Source organism: Triticum dicoccoides, chromosome 4A, assembly GCF_002162155.2.
Source record: "Triticum dicoccoides isolate Atlit2015 ecotype Zavitan chromosome 4A, WEW_v2.0, whole genome shotgun sequence".
Classification (NCBI taxonomy): Eukaryota; Viridiplantae; Streptophyta; class Magnoliopsida; order Poales; family Poaceae; genus Triticum; species Triticum dicoccoides.
In genome coordinates this window covers 643,111,275-643,131,932 of record NC_041386.1, presented here as the reverse complement: position 1 = coordinate 643,131,932, position 20,658 = coordinate 643,111,275, and positions in this window count along the sequence as shown.

Genomic DNA, 20,658 nt, shown 5'->3' with positions numbered 1-20,658 from the left:
GCACTGGCTTAAAAGCCTCCCCGAAAGCTCCACTGGAAGCTGGGAAGAGCTCGAAGATGCTTTTCGGGCAAATTTTCAAGGGACTCATGTCCGACCTCCGGACGCGGATGATTTGAGTCATATAACTCAACAGCCCGGAGAGTCAGCCCGAAAGCTTTGGAACAGGTTTCTTACTAAAAAGAACCAAATAGTCGACTGTCCAGACGCCGAACCTCGGCAACTTTTAAGCATAGCATCCGCGATGAATGGCTTGCCAGACTTCTCGGCCAAGAAAAGCCGAGAACAATGGCAGCATTAACAAGCCTCATGACTCGCTTTTGCGCGGGTGAGGATAGCGGGCTAGCCAGATGCAGCACCAGCGACCCCAGTACATCCGAAGTTAGAGATGGAAACGGGAATCACGGCGCAGTAAAAATAATAAGCGCCGGAATAAAGAAGACAGCCCGAAGAGCACGACAGTAAATGCCGGATTCAGAAGCTCTCGGCCAGGTCAGCAAAAGCCGCCCTCTAAAGGCGCCAGAGATGAATTGTCTAGCCTAAACAAAATTCTGGACCAAATATGTCAGATCCATAGCACCCGTGGTAAACCCGCTAACCATACCCACAGAGACTATTGGGTCTTCAAGCAGTCCGGCAAGGTCAACGCCGTACACAAGGGGGAGGATATACCAAGCGAAGACGAGGATGAGCCTCTCAAGCAAGGCACTGGGGAACAAAAGAAATTTCCACCAGAAATCAAAACAGTAAACATGTTACACGTGATCAAGGGGAGAAACAAAGCGGCACTCCCAGAGAAATATGCCCAAGGGCCTATCACCGCGGAGTCCTGCCACTGGTCATCTCAACCGATCACTTTTGACCATCGGGATTACTCAGCAAGTATCCGGCGTGCAGGATGGGCTGCCTTGGTATTAGACCCAATAATTGACGGATACCACTTCACACGAGTCCTGATGGATGGTGGCAGCAGTCTAAACCTGATATATCAGGACACAATCCGCAAAATGGGGATAGACCCAACAAAAATTCACCACAGCAATACTACCTTTAAAGGAGTAACGCCAGGCCCAGGGGCTCATTGCACGGGCTCCCTGCTACTAGAGGTTATATTCGGCGTCCCCGATAACCTCCGTAGCGAAAATTGCTCTGTTCCAAAGTGGCTATCAAGCACTACTTGGACGCGAAGCTTTCGCTCGCTTTAATGCAATACCACATTATGCTTCCCTCACACTTAAGATGCCTAGTCCACGCGGCATCATTACAGTGAATGGAAATATGGAGCGATCCTAGCGCCGAAGAGAGTGCGACTGCCTTGGCAGCCGCACACTAAAAATGGCCTCACCAACTAAAGCATTTGATAGGTCGTCAAGACCACGGACACGGTTAGACGAGTCCGGTGCAGCTACATGTAATTCATACAGGTTTGATGGCCACACCCCTATTAAAAATACAAGGGGCTCAACGCGCGCAGACAAGTTGCAATTTTTACTCATCTTGAATTGTACATGGTTTCTTTAAACCTACCTTTTTGCACGACAATTTTTCACCTAAGTTTCTCTCTTTTACAGATGACCATCGTGCTACACCCGTCCAGGATACGGCACAACGAAGACACAGGCACAGACGTGCAGCAGGGACCCGTTCCAAGGATTCTTTGTAGATTAAGACCCTGCGTAAACCTTTTTTACTGTTTCTTGTTGATACACATCCCTCGGATTCTCAGTACAATTGAGAAGGATGCTGACGTCTTGGCATGTGGCCACGTCAGAATAATGCACGTACCTGGACGCCAGGGGCTTCTTACAAAGGGCACTGTTTAGGCCCGGTTTATACCAAAAAGACCAAAAACCTTAGGGAGTGTTCGGCGTCGCGAGTTTGGCCTTATATGCATCAGCTCCGAATCATGTCTTTGGTCAAATGTTGGGTTTGCCCGGCTCCTATGGTTTGCTGCCTTACGTTCCGCTCTATCGGCTAAGGCAGCACCAGGAGAACTACTGTGATTGTGCCGCGGTTCATCCGGACGAGCACCTCAGTAGAGAAAGCCGAAAACTGACTGTCATGATATAGCGCGAGACTGGTCAACCACTCGATGACCTATCGGAATGTTAGAATTCCTCCGCCTTAACGAAGGCCCGTTTCCCGGCTAGGCATGTACGCACCCCGAATTCGGGAGAGTGCGGAGCCACCAGGGGCTATATAGTAGCCCCACTGTGAAACTCCTATGGCTAAGTGAAAGTGTTAAGGCATTATAGTCCGGTTGCCTAGTTCCTGCGCCATCACCTCCTTATTAGGACCAAGACATTGGATTAAGTGTGAATACGCATCTTCTGCGAACACCCCCACATTATATGCGTGGGGGCTGAAGCCGACGACTGCAATCTTTCAGGTTATACACATGTATACATAAACGGCCGCACAGGAGGCATCATATTACTTTCGGGCAAAAGTATAAATACAGCCTTAATAAATTTCATAAAAACATTGTGTTTACAATGGGAATACATGTCACTCAAACATAATATTCTTCGAGCATTGGGCCTCTATCAAATGAGCGCCCTCGAGAACTTCTTCGAGATAGTGCTCGGCAGCCACTCGGCCTATAGCCGAACCCTGCGCCACAACAGTGGTAGCATCCATCTCCGCCCAGTATGCTTTGACACGGGCAAGGGCCATCCGTGAGCCCTCTATACACGCTGACCTCTTCATCGCATTGATGCGCGGCACCGCTCCAAGGAACTGCTGCACTAAGCTGAAATAGCTGTTCGGCTTCGGTTTTTCCGTCCACAGATGATCTACGACGGACCTCATGGCGAGTCCGGACAACCTGTTGAGTTCGGCCCATTCGGCTAGCTTATCAGTCAATGGAAGCGGACGCTCTGGAACGATAGACTGCGACCAGAACAACTTGTCCACTTCACGATCTGTTTGATCTCGGAAGTATTCGGCCGCATCGACAACGCTCGCCGCCAAGTCCATATATGCGTCTGCCGAACTCCACAGCCGATTCATAGGGGCTTACCATGGATCTCTGAACTTCCTCCGCAGCAAAAAGGGCTTCTTAGCCGCAATATCCTCGGCTTCACGCAGCTCTTCCTTCTTTGCCCTCATAGCAGAGTGGGTGTCTTTGGTCGCCACCGCGGCCTTTTCAAGGCCCGTCGCCTTCGCTCGGTTTCCTTCTTCAAGGAGCTGGCAGCGGTCGACAGTGTCTTTTAACTTTACAACCATCTTGGCCATTTTATCTTTGCTCTTGCAATGTGCAGCCTTTTCGGCTCTTAACTCTTCGGCCGCCTTTAAAGTAGCCGGATTACTAATTCTTGCTTGTTCCTTGGCTCGGGCAAGTTCCGCCCGAAGGGTCTCCACGGTGGCAGCTCCATCTGCAGTCACAACATATTAAAGATACCGGCGTTACGCTGCTCTTACTATGTGACATTCACCAGAAAACATACTTACCCTATGCCTTGTCAACCCGCTTATTAACAAGCTCGATGTCGGCATCTGCCACATCCAGTTGCCGCTTTAGCTCGGCAAACTCATTAGTCCGGCTAGCCACCGGAGCTTCCACCACCTGCACATAAAGGCGGTTTGGTTATTACCTGGGATTACGATCCTCTGTTCGCCGCCGTTCTCGACGACAACCAGAGTCTCAGGGGCTACTATCTACATAGGGCACACCTAAAAATGTGCGGTACTATCAAAAAGTATATCATTTCACGTACCTCAAAGCCCGTCAGTAGACTCATAAAAGCTTCATGCAATCCGCTTTCGGCGGATGAAATTCTTTCCATCACTGTACCCATCAACGTACGGTGTTCTTCTGAGATGGCTGCTCGCTCCAACAGCTCCCTCAGTATGTCCAACCGCAAACCAGACGGTGCCGGACTCTTTTGTTTGCTCTCTTCAAGAGCCGGACGCTGGGGACTTCGGGTGACTATAGGATTATCTTCTGGCCTCACCGGATCCGGAGAGGCCCTCCGTGATGACACTTCAAGGTCGCCCGCTTCTTGAGCGGGGGAGTCTGGGGGAGGCGTTTCGCTCTCCATCATCTCCGGAAGAAGATCCCCCGAAGATGAGCTCTGCTGAGAAGGGCTAAGATCCGAACTGCAAGATAAACGCTTCGGTTATTTTCCTCAGAGGTAAAGGTAGTATATCTCCGCTATTAAAGTACTTTTTGATTACTTACAGCTTGTTGGAGAGTTGATCCTTGCGCGGACTTTGTGCGGCAAGAGCACCCTCCAAGGTAGGACCCTCTGGTGGAGACTTCTTCTCCCGTTTGGAAGCCTTGGTTTCCGGATCTTCAGAGGCAGTCCTCTTCCTTCCCCGAAGCGAGAGAAGGTCAGATTCTTCCCCTTGGTTATCCTCCTCCACGGAGGCGCTCATTCCCTCGGTTGGAATTGGTAGCGATGGGGGCCCGCTTTCGACCTCATTATTCCCCCCTTTATCTTCCTTTGAGGGCTCCGGGCAAGGTGCTAGCTCGAGCATCTTTTCCAATACCGGATTCTCCAAACCCTCAGGAAGGGGGGCCAAACACCAAATCATCTTCGCCCTTGTTAGCCAGTCCTGGTCAAAGAGCGATTTCTCAGAATGACGTCATGGTAAATGAAAGACAGTGTGTTCGGCTAAAGGATTACTTACTTGGTCGGCGGTACGATTGCTGCTCAAGCCCACGTCCTTGGTAGTTTCCGGACACTCTATTTGGGGTCCGAAGAATGATTTGTACATCTCCTTGTGTGTCAGGCCGAGGAAATTCTGAATAGTGCGCAGCCCTTCTGGGTTGAACTCCCACATGCGGAGGGGCCGGCGTTTCCAAGGCTGGACTCGACGAACCAGCATGACTTGCACCACCGTAACCAGACTGAAATCTCCTTCGAAGAGATCTTGAATGCGGCTCTGCAGTATAGGCACGTCTTTGGCTGGACCCTAGCTCAGCCCTCTGCTAATCCATGACATTAGTTGTGGTGGAGGGCCCGAGCGGAAAGCAGGGGCAGCCACCCACTTGGCACTTCTGGGAGCTGTGATGTAAAACCACTCCCGTTGCCATAATCCGGACACCTATGGAAAGGAACCCTTTGGCCATGAAGCTCCAGCGATCTTTCTTATTAATGCACCTCCACATGCTGCGTGCTGCCCCTCGACCATCTTCGGCTTCACGTCGAAAGTCTTGAGCCATAGGCCGAAGTGAGGGGTAATGCGGAGGAAGGCCTCACATACGACAATAAATGTCGAGATGTGGAGAAAGGAGTCCGGGGCTACATCATGGAAATCTAGCCCGTAATAGAACATCAAACCCCTAATGAAGGGATCCAGAGTGAGGCCTAGACCTCGGAGGAAGTGGGAGATGAACTAAACATTCTCGTTGGGTTCAGGAGTAGGGACGACTTGCCCTCGGGCAGGCAGCCAATGCGAAACCTCGGCGGTCAGGTATCTGGCCTCCCTCAACTTCTTGATATCCTCTTCCGTAACGGAGGAGGGCATCCACCGGCCTTGAAGGCTAGATCCGGACATAGTTGAAGGTCCGAAGCACCTGACCTAGGCTTTGGGTGTTAGAACTCGAGGCGGGGGAAGGATTCGATTGAGCACAGGAGGAAAAAAAAAGTAAAAGCCTTGTCCCTTTATAAAGAGGGTGAATATCAAGCGTCCTCTCCATAGCCGTTTGGGACTTGCCTATAATCTAGGAGTCCTAGACATGGTTGGGTTACCCAGACCGTATTGATGAGAATCCCGTAATTAGGGGAACATGATCTCTGCTTTGACAAGACGTGTCGAGAAACCGCCTCGCGTTAGGTGTGGAGCTAGTTAAAGAAAAATGGTTCGAATAATCACCGAGCCATTGCATGATGTCATGTTGCCAAAACGTGTCAGCGGATTAAGATTTGTGGAAATATTATTCTCTCTACGGTGGTATGTGGAACTTATTTTGCAGGGTTGGACACTATCCTTGTATTCAAACTCTTCTGTGATATGTTCGGAGGAGGAACCCGCCTTGCAATGCCGAAGACAACACTGCGCGCCGGACTCATCGTCATTGAAAGCCTAGTTTAGGGGCTACTGAGGGAGTCCTGGATTAGGGGGTCTCTGGACAGCCGGATTATATCCTTTGGATGGACTGTTGGAGTATGAAGATACAAGATTGAAGACTTCGTCTCGTGTCCGGATGGGACTCTACTTGGCGGGGAAGGCAAGCTAGGCAGTACGGATATGGATATCTCCTCCTTTGTAACCGACCTTGTGTAACCCTAACCCTCTCCGATGTCTATATAAACCGGAGGGTTTTAGTCCGTAGGACAGGACAATAACATACAATCATACCATAGGCTAGCTTCTAGGGTTTAGCCTCTCTGATCTCGTGGTAGATCTACTCTTGTACTACCCATATCATCAATATTAATCAAGCAGGACATAGGGTTTTACCTCCATCAAGAGGGCCCGAACCTGGGTAAAACATTGTGTTCCCGGCCTCCTGTTACCATCCGCCTTAGACGCATAGTTCGGGACCCCTTACCCGAGGTCCGCCGGTTTTGACACCGGCACCCAGCATCAACCTCGATGACCTTGAGCTTCCAATTGGCATCAGTGTCTCTTTCCACAGTGCCATTGCTACTGCGTTGGCTTTGGCTCAGAAGATAGTTGAATTGAAGAACAAGATTGATCATGAGAAAACTCAGTTCAAGAGAAACATGGCAAATCTCAGCGTGGCGGATGTTCAAGCTTCAAGTAGATGTTGCATGAGCTCAAGGAGCAGTTTCACCAGAAAAGCCAGGAAGCAAAAGGTTCAAGAGAGAGAATGAAGTATTTTGCTAAGAAAAGTGTTCAAGCTCACAATGAAGCAGAAAAGCACAAGGCTCTGGGGCGCCCTGGCATCGACCCTAGAATGGCTTCCAAGAAGAAGAAGAAGCCTGATGTGGCCCAAGCTGAAGCATCAAGGCAGGAAGAACCTCGCATTGTCTTCCCTGCCAGTATGACAGGCTCGAAGCCTAAGGTCCCCACAGCTGCTTCAGAACTCAAGAAAACAAGGGCAGCTGAAACCGGAGCCCGAAAGCACAAGACCAAGAACACCACTAACGATACTCCACCGACCAAGAAGAGGAAGACAAAGAAGAAAGATCGGGCTGCTCCCACAGAGCCCCTTGTCATCGAGCCAATCTCAGTTGCTCGTCCTGCGTCCGAACACTGAGAGCGTCAGTTAATAGTTCATGAGCCCTCTTCCATAGAGGCTCCTGAAGCTAAAGACATTCCAGCTCCTGAAGCTGAAGACATTGGTCATCACGACAATGTAGAAGATGATGAAGTCCTTCCTCAGATTGAGCACCAAATGGTATCATCACTTGTTCTCATGAACAGCAAACTCATCAGCATTGGTCGTCCTCTAACGCCAATTGCTCAGGATGATTCATGGGCCGATCGCCCTCAAGACTTTCCAAGTACCCCCCACCTCAAGCCACCACTCCAGTGCTTGAAGATGATGACTTTGTGGTCCAGCCGACTCCCTCTCCAAAGGCGTCGCCCGCACTCCGCAGGCTTCGCAAAGGACCAAGGCCACAAGTCACTCTGTCTAGAAGGAGAAGAGCAACATAACTAAGTGGCATGACAAGTGTTCCCTGACGCCACTCCAACTATGAATGTCTCTGAGTCCGAAGCAAAAGCTGCTGAAGACATTCCGGCTGCATCAGCCGATGATCAACAAGAACCACCAGAACCTCATCAAGCAGAAGAGCGAGTTGCCACACCCCCTACCAACCAAGAAACTGTTCTCGAGGAGAACGAGTCTGTGCCAGACCCTCTAGCTACTCAAGTGGAGGTTGAAAATAATGAAGCAGCCACAAACAACAACACTGAAGCCAATGACATGGTCATGACTGAAGCAAATGTGGCACCTGAAGTTAAAGTGGCGCCAGAAGTGAATGTGACTCCTGAAGCCAATATTGCACCTGAAGCCATTGTGCAGCTCGGAGCCCATGACAATGCCTCTGCTCCTGTACCACCTCCAAGGCCTCACACCATTGAGCAAGCATTCTATCAAGGTCAACTTACCACCGTCCGCTGGCCCATTTTGGTTCCTCCGTCTGCTCCCGGACCACGAGTAGAAAGCTCTATGTCTTCAAACCTTTTTGGTCCTCACTAACAAAAGGGGAGAAGCATATGGGTTGATAGTCTTCAAGCGGGTCCATAAGGGTGGTTGCTATACTTTTGCCAAGTGGTTACAACTCTCGCTTTCGATACATTTGGTTCTTTTGAGTTGTAACACTTAAACTTGAGGGTCGTCTGCTACCTTTTCTGTCAACTATGTGATGCGATGGTAAATTCCGCATGTGCGACGATAAATTCCGCATGAAGTCACATTGCAGACATCCATTTTTTCATTAGGCATGTCATTATCTTCGTTATATCTTATCATGCATGATGAATTGCCTTCATAAGTTGAAGAGGATCTCCACAAGTACAACCTGCCATGTGCATTTGCATTCCAAAAGCAAAATACATATATGCACATCTTTAGGGGGAGCCTTTTGCTACTTATGAAGACAATATTTTAATCCCTTACAATCACTCACACTTTTATCCCCGTTGAAAACTTCAACCAGTTTGTCATCAATCACCAAAAAGGGGGAGATTGTAAGTGCATCTAGTGCCACCCCTAGTTGGTTTTGGAGTATTGACGACAAACCTGGTTGAGGGACTAATGTGTTTGTGAGAATTGCAGGATAACACAGGTAGTAGTCCCTCATTGATTCGGTTTACCTACCGGAGATGACCCCTAAAAATGTGTGAAGACATTGAAGATAATGGCGGTATGTGAAGATATTCACATTGAAGACTATGACATGAGAAGACATCGCATGATGTCTTTGGAGCGCGAAGACATAGTTGTTTCGTAGTTTCATTTTCTTATTTGTTGAGTCACAAGAACCACCGTACTGTTAAGTGGGGTCCAAGTGAACAAAGTCAGAGTGACTAAAGTGATGCTCAACCAAATCCTATGTCTTCAAGCGAAGACAATGAGAGCAAATCTTATCCAGAGCTGGATGAGTCAGCTTTACTTGTAGCCCAAGTCAAGCTGCCGCGTGTGTTTGAAATCTGACCATTGGAACACGTGTCAGTTCCTTAGTGACACAGGGTCATTTCAAACAAATCAGGTCGGGTTGCCTAGTGGCTATAAATAGCCCACCCCATACACCATAAATTGGTGGCTGCTCAGAGTTAGTGCATGGCTTTTGTCGTTTGAGAGCAACCCACCTCCGAAGCTTTTGAGAGAGAGAAATCCTTGCGAAGACAAAGCCCAAAACACCCAGAGCCCAAAGAGTGTTTGGCATCGCTGAAGTCTTTCTGTCAGTGTGATCTGAAGACTTGGTACACTTGAGGACTGGGAATCCTCCAGCCTGTTAGGCGTCATGTTCTGAGCATCCAATAGTCATTGTGGATTGCCGGTGAATGAAGTCTATGAAGGTTTGTAAGTCTACCTTGAAGACTTGCCAGAGTGATTGGGCGGGGGCTAAGTGTCCTTAGCTCAAGGGGAACAAGGTGAAGACGCGGTCTTCTGAGTTGAATCTCAGCTTCCCTAACCAGATGTACAGTTGTCACGGCAACTGGAACTGGTCCAACAAATCCTTTGTCTTCACCAAGCAACTAGTTCTATCTCTTCCTTCTCTTTACTTACAGTTTGTCTTCGTGAAGTCATTGCCTGCTTGCATTATCTGTTTGACTTCACTGTGTGACTACATGTTCTGATTGGCTCCATACTATCTTCCATCCTGATCCATACTGCCTAGTTGCTAATAGTCTTCGTGCTTTCACTTCATTGTATACTTGACTATGGCTTGCCTAGTGTAGTCTACCTTCCGCTGCATGTTAATAGTTTCATTTCTATCGTTTGTCTTCGAAACTTCCATGTTTTGAAGACTTCCATAAAAATCGCCTATTCACCCCCCTCTAGTCGATAACTAGCACTTTCAAATCCTCTCCCTCTTAGGGTGCCCTGCCCCTCCTTATATAAGTTGAAGGGGCGGGTTACATGAGGAGTCCTAGTAGGACTAGGATTAGTCTATCTTCTATTACAAGCCAGATACAAGTCCGGGTCTTGATTCCTTGTAAGGGAAATATTCCTCACGCCTTTCGTCTTTAAGCCGGCCCACCATATCATGAGCCGGCCTTCTGGGCCTTGGGCCTTGTCATCCATCTGAAACACCCGCCAGGTCACCAATGAGTCTTCAGGCTCATGAGTTGTCACACCAATGAACCACCAAACACATGAGTCACAATCCTCTGGCGGGTCACCAATGAAATGCCCAGTCCGGCCGGGTCATACCGCGTGGTATATCCCCGACAGATTCCCCTAAGAATCAGGTGGTCGTGTCGTCAAAATTGTAGTCTGGAGAGGCGCCCTCGGCGATGCGCTGCGCTCAAGTCTCCTGAAAAGGGTGGCCTGGAAGAGTGAGAGCCCCGCCTGGCTCGAACCCTATTGCCCCACGAGGCGCCGCCAACGAGTCGGGTTGTTTGAATATGTGACCCAAATTGGGCAACAGACTCCATCCAAGGCTAAATACAAACGAGAGAGCCCATGCTATTTAATATAATTGATGATACATTAGCCGTCATGATTGAGCGTGCAAATGTTGATGGTCAAATTGATGGGGTAGTTAATCACCTTGTAGATGGTGGACTTCCTATCCTTTAATATGCCGATGATACGATTCTCTTTATGGATCATGACCTTGATAAAGCAAGAAATTTTAAATTAATTTTATCAGCTTTCGAGCATTTGTCAGTTCTTAAGATTAACTTTTATAAGATTGAATTGTACTGTTTCAGAGAGGCCCAAGACGAGGCTCACATGTACCATGATTTGTTTGGCTGCGGGCTAGGCCAGTGTCCGATAAGCTACTTGGCGATACCGATGCACTATCGGTGTCTCACAAATGCTGAATGAAAACACATCGAGGAGAGACTACAAAAAAGGTTAAGTAGTTGAAAAGTAAACTGCTATCTTTGGGTGGAAGATTGGTCCTCATAAACTCGGTGCTAAGTAATATGGTACTATATAAGATTTCCTTCTTCCAATTGCCTAAAGGAGTTTTACATCGATTGGATTATTTCCTATCAAGATTATTTTGGCATGGAGATAGCGAAAAGAAGAAATATCGACTAGGTAATGGAGTGTGGTATGCCACCCCAAATGGTATTCATGACCTTGAGGTAAGGAGGGCTGGGTATTCATGACCTTGAGGTAAAAAATATGGCCCTACATGGTAAATAGTTGTTTAAGCTACTTATGGAAGATGGTGTATGGCAAACCCTCCTAAGAAGAAAATATATGGGCTCAAAAGCAGTGTCCCAAGTATATTGCAAGCCTGGGGACTCACACTTTTGGGTTGGTCTAATGACCATGAAGAAACATTTCTTCCTCTATGGATCCTTTGCCATTAAAGACATGTCAGAGATTAGGTTCTAGGGGGATACGTGGTTAGGCAATGCCACTCTCCGGGAACAATATCCTGCCCTATACAATATTGTGCGTCACAAGGGCGATACTATCGCCACGGTTATGGAATCTTTTCTGCCGAATGTGACGTTCAGGAGAGACTTAATTGGTCCCAGACTTGAATCGTGGAACACTTCGGTACAACACCTGTCCACGGTACAATTGTCGCAAGGGACTAGTATATTTCATTGGAACCTACACGAGAGTGGTAATTTCTCGGAGGAGTCATGTCAATATAACCAGCAGATCTTGGGTATCACTGGTGCGCGTCAGTCCTAAACAAATGGTTTTAACCCCTTTCCATGGCGGCATTTGGAACCGTCTCCAAGTGAGTGTGGGCGATAGGGGGTCCTTCCCACACAACCCAGAAACCGTCGGGGATAGGGAGCCTTGATGCATATAGTTGTCCCTGTATAACCGTTTCTGATATCTCGAATATCCCAAACGCTTCATCCTTGCCACTCGTTTGTACTCGCATTGCACTCGCAGTCGGAGTTTTGTGGTTCTGCCTAAAACCAGGCAGATTCCAGACACGACAATTTTCTAGGAAGATCTAGGCACGGAAGATTTACGATGCCTGGCACATCACAAACAGTTCATGATTATAAACCGTGTACGATAGGTAGACAATTACACACATTTAGTTTTCCTACACCGTATGTGATAGTGTCTGACATCACACACTCTTTGCAAACGACAACTGTGTGCATGCTTGCACACATTTCCTCTCTGTGAACCGTCTCGGATTATGGTGTATATAGCAAACGTTTGTGTTTTACCAACCGTGTGTGCCGTAATGACCTGCACAACGTAATTTCGCCCTAATTTAATTGCTGCTATTTAAAATTGTACCTAATTTAAACTTGAAAGTAGGCTATAGCTTTATTCATATCTATCAGGTTCAAACAACCAATGCATTATTCGATTCACAGGTACATATGTTTAAGAATTACAGAAGCACCAAATAAAGAATGATGTACCAGGGTCCTGTTCATCTCTTGTGTTCAATCTTGTTACCGGAACTATAGATTGGTACTTGTGGGTGACTAGTAGTGTTGATTACATCTTGTAGTTGATTACTATATGGTTTATTTGGTGGAAGCTTATATGTTTAGATCCAATATGCTATTTAATACCCCTCTGATAATGAGCATGTTTATCATTTGTGAGTAGTTACCTTTGTTCTTGAGGTCAGGGGAGAAATCATGTTGCAAGTAATCATGTGAATTTGATATGTGTTCAATATTTTGCTAGTATGTATGTTGTGATTCCCTTAGTGGTGTCATGTGAACATCGACTACATGACACTTCACCATATTTGGGCCTAAGGGAATGCATTGTGGAGTAGCAATTAGATGATGGGTTGCGAGAGTGATAGAAGCTTAAACCCCAGTTTATGCGCTATTCCGTAAGGGACCGATTGGATCCCAAAGTTTAATGCTATGGTTAGAATTTATTCCTAATACTTTTCTCGTAGTTGCGGATGCTTGCGGGAGGGTTAATAATAAGTAGGAGGTTTGTTCACGTAAGAACAACACCTAAGCACCGGTCCACCCACATATCAAATTATCAAAGTAGCAAACATGAATCGAACCAACATGATGAAAGTGACTAGATGAAATTCCTGTGTACCCTCAAGAACGCTTTGCTTATCATAAGAGACCGTTTTGTCCTGTCCTTTGCCTCAAAAGGATTGATCTACCTTGCTGCACTTTTGTTACTACTATCGTTACTTGCTCGTTACAAATTATCTTGCTATCAAACTACCCTGCTACTTACAATTTCAGCACTTGCAGACATTACCTTACTGGAAACTACTTGTCATTTCCTTCCGCTCCTCGTTGGGTTCGACACTCTTACTTATCTAAGAGAGCTACAATTGATCCCCTATACTTGTGGGTCATCAAGGCTATTTTCTGGCGCCGTTGCTGGGGAGTGAAGCGCCTTTGGTAAGGAAACATTTATATAGTGTGCTGAAATTTATTGTCACTTGTTACTATGGAAAACAATCCTTTGAGGGGTTTGTTCGGGGTATCTTCACCTCGTCCGGAACCATAATTAGCTACCCCTCAACCTACTGCACCTATTGAAAATATTGAATATGAAACTCCTTCGGGTACGATAGAACAACTGCTAGCTAATCCTTATGCAAGAGATGGAACCGAACATCCTGATATGCACTTGATATATGTGGAACAAATTTGTGGATTGTTTAAGCTTGCAGGTTTACCCAGGGATAAAGTTATGAAGAAGTTTTTCCCTTTATCTTTGAAGGGAAAAGCATTGTCATGGTATAGGCTATGCGATGATATTGGATCATGGAATTAGAATCGTTTGAAATTGGAGTTCCACCAAAATTTTTATCCTATGCATCTAGTTCATCGTGATCGGAATTATATATATATAATTTTTGGCCTCGTGAAGGAGAAAGTATCGCTCTAGCTTGGGGGAGGCTTAAGTCAATGTTATTTTCATGCCCCAATCATGAGCTATCAAGGGAAATTATTATACAAAATTTCTATGCTCGGCTTTCTCGTAATGATCAAACCATGCTTGATACTTCTTGTGCTTGTTCTTTTATGAAGAGGACTATTGAATTCCGGTGGGATATTTTGGAAAGAATTAAACCCAACTCTGAAGACTGGGAACTCGACAAAGGTAAAGAGTCAATTATTAAACTTAAGTATGATTGTGTTAAATCTTTTATGGATGCCGATGCTTTTCAAAATTTTAGCACTAAATATGGACTTGACTCTGAGATAGTAGCCTCCTTTTGTGAATCTTTTGCTACTCATGTTGAACTCCCTAAGGAGAAGTGGTTTAAATATCACCGACCTAATAAAAAATAAATTAAAGAACCGATACTAGTTAAAGAAGAAACTATACTTCATAATATTGATCCAGTTGTTCCTTCTGCTTATATAGAGAAACCACCTTTCCCTGTTAGGATAAAGGAACATACTAAAGTATCAACTGTGGTTAACAAAAGCTACATTAGAACACCTAAACCTGATGAAAAAATTAAAGTTGAAACTAGTATTGCTATGGTTAAATATCTCTTGGAAGAAGATATGGATGGGCATGTTATTTACTTCTGTGAAGAAGCTGCTAGAATTGCCAAACCTGATAAGAAAGATAAACGTAGACTTGTTGTTGGCATGCCTGTCATCTTAGTTAAAATAGGAGATCACTGTTATCATGGTTTATGTGACATGGGTGCTAGTGTGAGTGCTATTCCTTACACCTTATATCAAAAAATTATGAAAGGAATAGCACCTGCAGAGTTAGAAGAAATAGATGTTACTATTAAACTTGCTAAAAGAGACACCATATCACCATTTGGGATTGTGAGAGATGTTGAAGTCTTGTGTGGGAAAATAAAATACCCTACTGATTTTCTTGTTCTTGGTTCCCCACAAGATGACTTTTGCCCCATTATCTTTGGTAGACCTTTCTTGAATACAGTTAACCACTGGTGCACGTCGGTCCTAAACAAACGGTTCTTAACCCCTTTCCGCGACGGCATTCGGAAACGTCACCAAGTGAGTGTGGGCGATAGGGGGGGGGGGTCCTTCCCACACGACCCAGAAACCATTGGGAAAACTTTGTTTTTGCCACTCTAGCTTTTGCCAATTTTGCTTATGCTACTCTTGAATTTGACATCTCACTTTTTCCACTCTTAGCTTTTGAAAATACATCACAAATGCCATTCCATGGCAAAAACGACAATTTTTCGTTTCACTTTTGCCACTATTAGTTTTTGACAACGTATCACAATTGCCACTATGAAAATTTTGCTTTTGCCACGGAATGGAAAAAGTGATACATTGTCAAAAGCTAAGAGTGGCAAAAGTGATATGTCAAATTCCAGAGTGGCATAAGCAAAATTGGCAAAAGCTAGAGTGGCAAAAACAAAGTTTTCCCGAAACCATTGGGGATATGCCCTCCTGGCACACATGCTCGGCCAAATGAGGTCGTGTGCGACTGGCGAGCACTCAAATACAAAAACACGTACAGTATTGCTAAAAGAATACAATTATACAAGCCAAATAATTTCCGGTCGTAAGTACATCCCACACAGTCAGTCACCACTAAACGTTTCCCTTCGTATATACATCCCACACAGTCACTACAAGGAAAACGTTTGTGCAAGGTGGCGTAACACAAACAGTTTTGAAGAGAATGTCGTGTCTGATTGTTCATTGATCCAACACGGTTTATTCCTAGAAACTGTGTGCATTGCTTGAGGTCATCGCCCACGGTGGTTTCTCATTAACCGTTTGCAATAGGAAAACCCAATTAGCAAGCTAATTGGCCAATTAGCGGGCTAATTGCCCTATTATTAATAATCCATTTACTAATCTAATTGACATTCATATTAAGCACATAATATATTCCATTTCCATATTAAGGAAGCAGGATTTCATAATTGAAATACATCAGAGTACAACATGATATAGCTTCAGCACTCATCTACCCCATTACACAACTGCAGCAGCAGCAAGTTTCACATGCAACATCTAGAACCTTTCAAAATTAGCAGCATAGATGGTACATAGAGAGATGCATCTCATCTGGAAAACTGCTGAAGCGGAAGGCGAATATTGAGCCTTCATTCATGTTGAAGGTCTTTGCAACTTTAGGCCAGTGCCTGTGGATACTGACCGTCCATCCTTCGACCTCTTCAGGAACACTTCAATATTGAACCGTGGGTGTTGTATGAAAACTTTCCTCGCCTCCTGACCACAGAGGTGGTTTGAGAGGTAATCACCAGTGAAGCCTGAAAACAAGGATGTGTATAAATATCTTCTCTATATTGGAAATGGGGCAAAGGAATACAAGAAGGCAAGGTATAATAGTTAGTACCATCTTGTAAACCTCAGTGATTCCCATTGTTTCCTTACAACACATATAAGCTAGTTAGTCATCAGGTTAAGTAAGGGTTCGTAGTGTCTTTTAGATGATGTACACTTGTTTGTCCAGTGAGGTGTCGTTGAATATGGGCCGAGTAGTAACGCAATGCCAAATAGGTCAATTCTGACTCTAAGGCCGGGCTCTCAAAAGATCCTCAAAAAAGGTCGGGCTCTCAATAAAAGAAAGAATAGGGACTCTTAGGCCGACATGTGGGTGCCACTAGTGTATTCGTGTGGTTGCGCGCCGAGAGCATATTTGCGCGTGTTCGAAATTCATGCTACCTTTTCATCCCCACTCTCCCGCCCCTCCCCACCTCTGGAATCTCGATTCCTACTCCAGTTCCCCCAAATCCCCCTCCTGTACTCCCTATACTCAAGCGCACTATCATGTCGCCGGTCAACACGGATCTCCGAGCCGGAGATCCTGAGGTCCGTCCTGCCTTTGGGCGCTGCATGCTGTCGCTCAATAGTGGCATGGCGGCGCTTGACGACCAGTTTGCCGGCAAAGTGCTGATGGTAACCATCAACGGTGACCGGCCTCCCGTCTCGTCGGACGACCTTGTCAAAGCTCTTGGCATTGTGCACGACATCCAAATAAGTGACTTGCTTGTCGAAATCTGTCCGCCACCAGCTGATTTCTTTGTCGGGTTCCGGACAACTTTCGACTGCAGTCGTGTGTTCGAATCTTCCCGGCGTTTGTTCTGCGATGGCGTGCTAGTGAGCTTTGATCGGTGGCACCCAGGATGGGGCTCGGTGCCCTCTGAGCTTGAGTTTTTAACAAAGCTTATCTTCCACGGCATGCCTCGACGTGCTTGGAATAGCGAGTCCATGAATGAGCTTATCAACGACCTTGGAGGTGCGCTCGTAAGTATGTTTGTTCCTCCAGACAGCTAGGCTCTAACGGTTATGGCATGGGTGAAGAAGCCGTCCACCATACCGAAGGTGATTGGTGTTGAGATACCGGTGCAGGAACCGGGCTTGTACTATTCGTCGCCATCAAGGCCGCCGCGGACCACATTAGGGATGTACCTGTATCGAGTGTTCATGGATGTCGGAGAAGTGGTCAATCCATCAATCAAAGTCCTGCCGCCGCCGCTGGTGCCCGGGTCCGTCGATGACGTCCATTACAGGAGTCAAACGTCAGACTTTACCTGTGTTTCTCGGAACGATGGATGGCACATGGCCTACTCCATCGCGCGGCGGGGGCCACTGCTTCTTTGGGAGAAGAGGCAGGGCTATCTGCCTGGATGTGCTCTAATTTGAGGTAACAACTGAATCTTGTGAGATACTGTACTAGTTAAATCCGAGCTATGGGTGTGAACCACTGATGTGCCAGTACATTTAATTGTGACTTGTTCTATTTTTTTACCTGAACTGTTTTTAGAAAGGGCTATACGTCAACTTAATGTTCTAGCAGAACTTATATATTGTGTTGTCTGTCTGTTTTCTTTGCACAACATTCAAGATATTTCCCCATCATTGATAAAGATGATGAACCGCTATGTATGAGTTCATTGGTTTCAACATAGCCCTACCCGTAGCGATCCACTGCTTCCACCCTGATTGTGTCGCCTGCGTGAAATTTTTGTATGCAAGTTCAGTGTGCTATGATGTTCTATATGATTGTGTCAACTATATAAGTTTTTACTGAGCATCATCAATGCATATGGCTGAAAGATGTATTTACGAGCATCGACCGATGAGCCTCTCTCTCTCTCACACACACACACACAAACACGCACACACGCATAAGTGGGACTCGTTGAATTATTTCTTCACTCGTGATAACATTTAATTAGGTTCCACTGTACTCAAACTTTTTTCTTAAGTTATTAATTGAGCTCAGTCACTTCAAAAAGTTGTACAGAAGCCTTGTTTGGGCCTTTTCGGTGTCGCTGAATGTGGGCTGAGTAGCCATGTAAGGTTGTACTGTACACATGCCTTATTTTTCAACATCAGCAATGCAACTAGACCAACAGTTGTATACAATCCGGGTGAACTTGTTATTCTCCGCCCCGCTGGGCTGCAAATCTTTCCTAGGAGAGATGCATTAGTCTTAACAAGAAAATTGGCTTTAAGAAATAATAAATGGGATGTAATTATAAAAACTGGGCAGTAACTAAAAAAATGCACCAAACACGTAATTAGCTTATAAAATATTACATTTGGATTTTGAAAATTTTAATTTCATTAATTGTTGCGCACGCAATATTTCATTGGATTTTACATAATACAAATTTATATTGAAATTGTATTTAATCTAACTAGAAATTTTAGGATAAAAATATTTCGGATCCCATCAAAATGTGGGAAATTTTATTGAATTCTGTTTTGAATGGTTGGTTGAAATTATTAATCATTGTCCTAGCTAGAAAATGGGTTGTACTTTTAACAAACTATAAATGGGCTGTAGTAAATTCCATTAGAATTCAAAAATGGGCTGTACATTCTTACAAATCGCAAATGGGCTATATGTTCTCTACCACACACTTGTGGGGCTACTAAGTTGACGCGTCCCCTAAAAAAGTAAGTTGACACATATGCAAGGCTTTGCCAAGTTATAGTCAACGCACGGTTTTAGCAGCAGTTCAGTTGGATGTCCATCCAATGGATGTCGTGCTTCTTCTTCAATCTCGGATATTCTAGCTTCAGCCGCCCAAAAAATGATTCCCCCCCTTGACATCTGGGGCGCACCGTTTCGGAGGCTGACCTATGGGTCCACTAAGTTGACGCATACCAAGGGCTTTGTCAACTTAGTCAATATAAACGATTCTAGCTGCAGTGACCGTACGATGTCCATCCAACGACCATCGTGATTCTTCAACCTCTGGTCTTCTTGCTCCAGCCGCCCAAAGCAGCGCCGGTCGTGCCGCCTGCTCCTGCCTCCCGTGGCCGGCTGTGCTGCCGTGAAGGCCTCACTGCCCCTACTACTCCCACCGCTGGCCTGGCCCTGCGGCGACGACAGCCTCACACCGCAGCCGAACCAGTGAACCCTCGTACTCCTCTCCGCACGGGCATCCACTGCCACATCTTCCCCGGCTCCATGTCGTCCCCTTCCTAGGCCTCGCCTTCGTCCACCGCATTGGTGCTCTCGGCGGGGCGTGGTCAATGTGGTCAACGAACGACTTCCATCGTAAGAGTACTGTACGTGGAGAGGCTAACAGCTGGGTCCACGGCCGCAGCAAGGAAGTGCCTCCTTATTACGAGGAAAATAATGATTCCTCAACCTGACAGCTGGGACCCACGAGAAGGTCCTCTGTATTTTGCGAAAAAACATCCCCCCCACTGACAGGTCGGACCCACCAGCTATATCTTTGCACACAAGGAAGTGCCTCCTTATTACACACAAAAAATGAATACCCCCTGCTAGCTGGGACCGTACGATGTCCATCCGACGACCGTAATGCTTCTTCAACCTCTGGTCTTCTTGCTCTAACCGCCCAAAGCAGCGCCAGTTGTGCCGCCTGCTCCTGCCTCCCATGGTCGGCTGTGTTGCCTCGGAGGCCTCACCGCCCCCTACTACTCCCACCGCTGGCCAGGCCCTGCGGCGACGGCATCCTCACACCACAGCCGAACTAGTGAACCCTCGTACTCCTCTCCGCGTGGGCATCCACTGCCACGTCTTCCTCGGCTCCGCGTCGTCCCCTTCCTAGGCCTCGTCGTCGTCCACCGCCTTGGTGCTCTCGGCGCGGCGTGGTGAACGAATGGCTTCCATTGGAAGAGTACTATACATGGAGAGACTGACAACTGGGTCCATGGCTGTAGCAAGGAAGTGCCTCCTTATTACAAGGAAAATAATGATTCCTCCACCTGGCAACAGGGACCCACTGGACGGGCCACCAAATTTTGTGAAAAAATGATTCGCCCCGCTGACTGCTGGGACCCACCAGCTATATCTTCGCACGCAAGGAAGTGCCTGACAGTCGGGACCCACCTGGTCGAAGCATACATAGCGCTATCATTCTGGTCGCGAACGTGTACGTACATACTGGTCGATATAGAGGCGCGCACGTGTCGTAGTAGAGGTGCGCACATGTCGTAGTAGAGGCGCGCACGTAGCATGTACACGTACGTACATCGGCCAGGGTGCAAGAAAGAAAATATGGCCATGTACGTACATACGGGCGAGGTCTCGAATGCCTACTCGCACATACATATGGCCAGGGCTCGTGTACATGGCTGGGTCAGAACGAAGAAGCTGTGCCATCGTCGTGTTCATGGGGAGGCAACGGAATGGGTCGTGTTCATCGGGAGGCAACGAAATACGGGCTG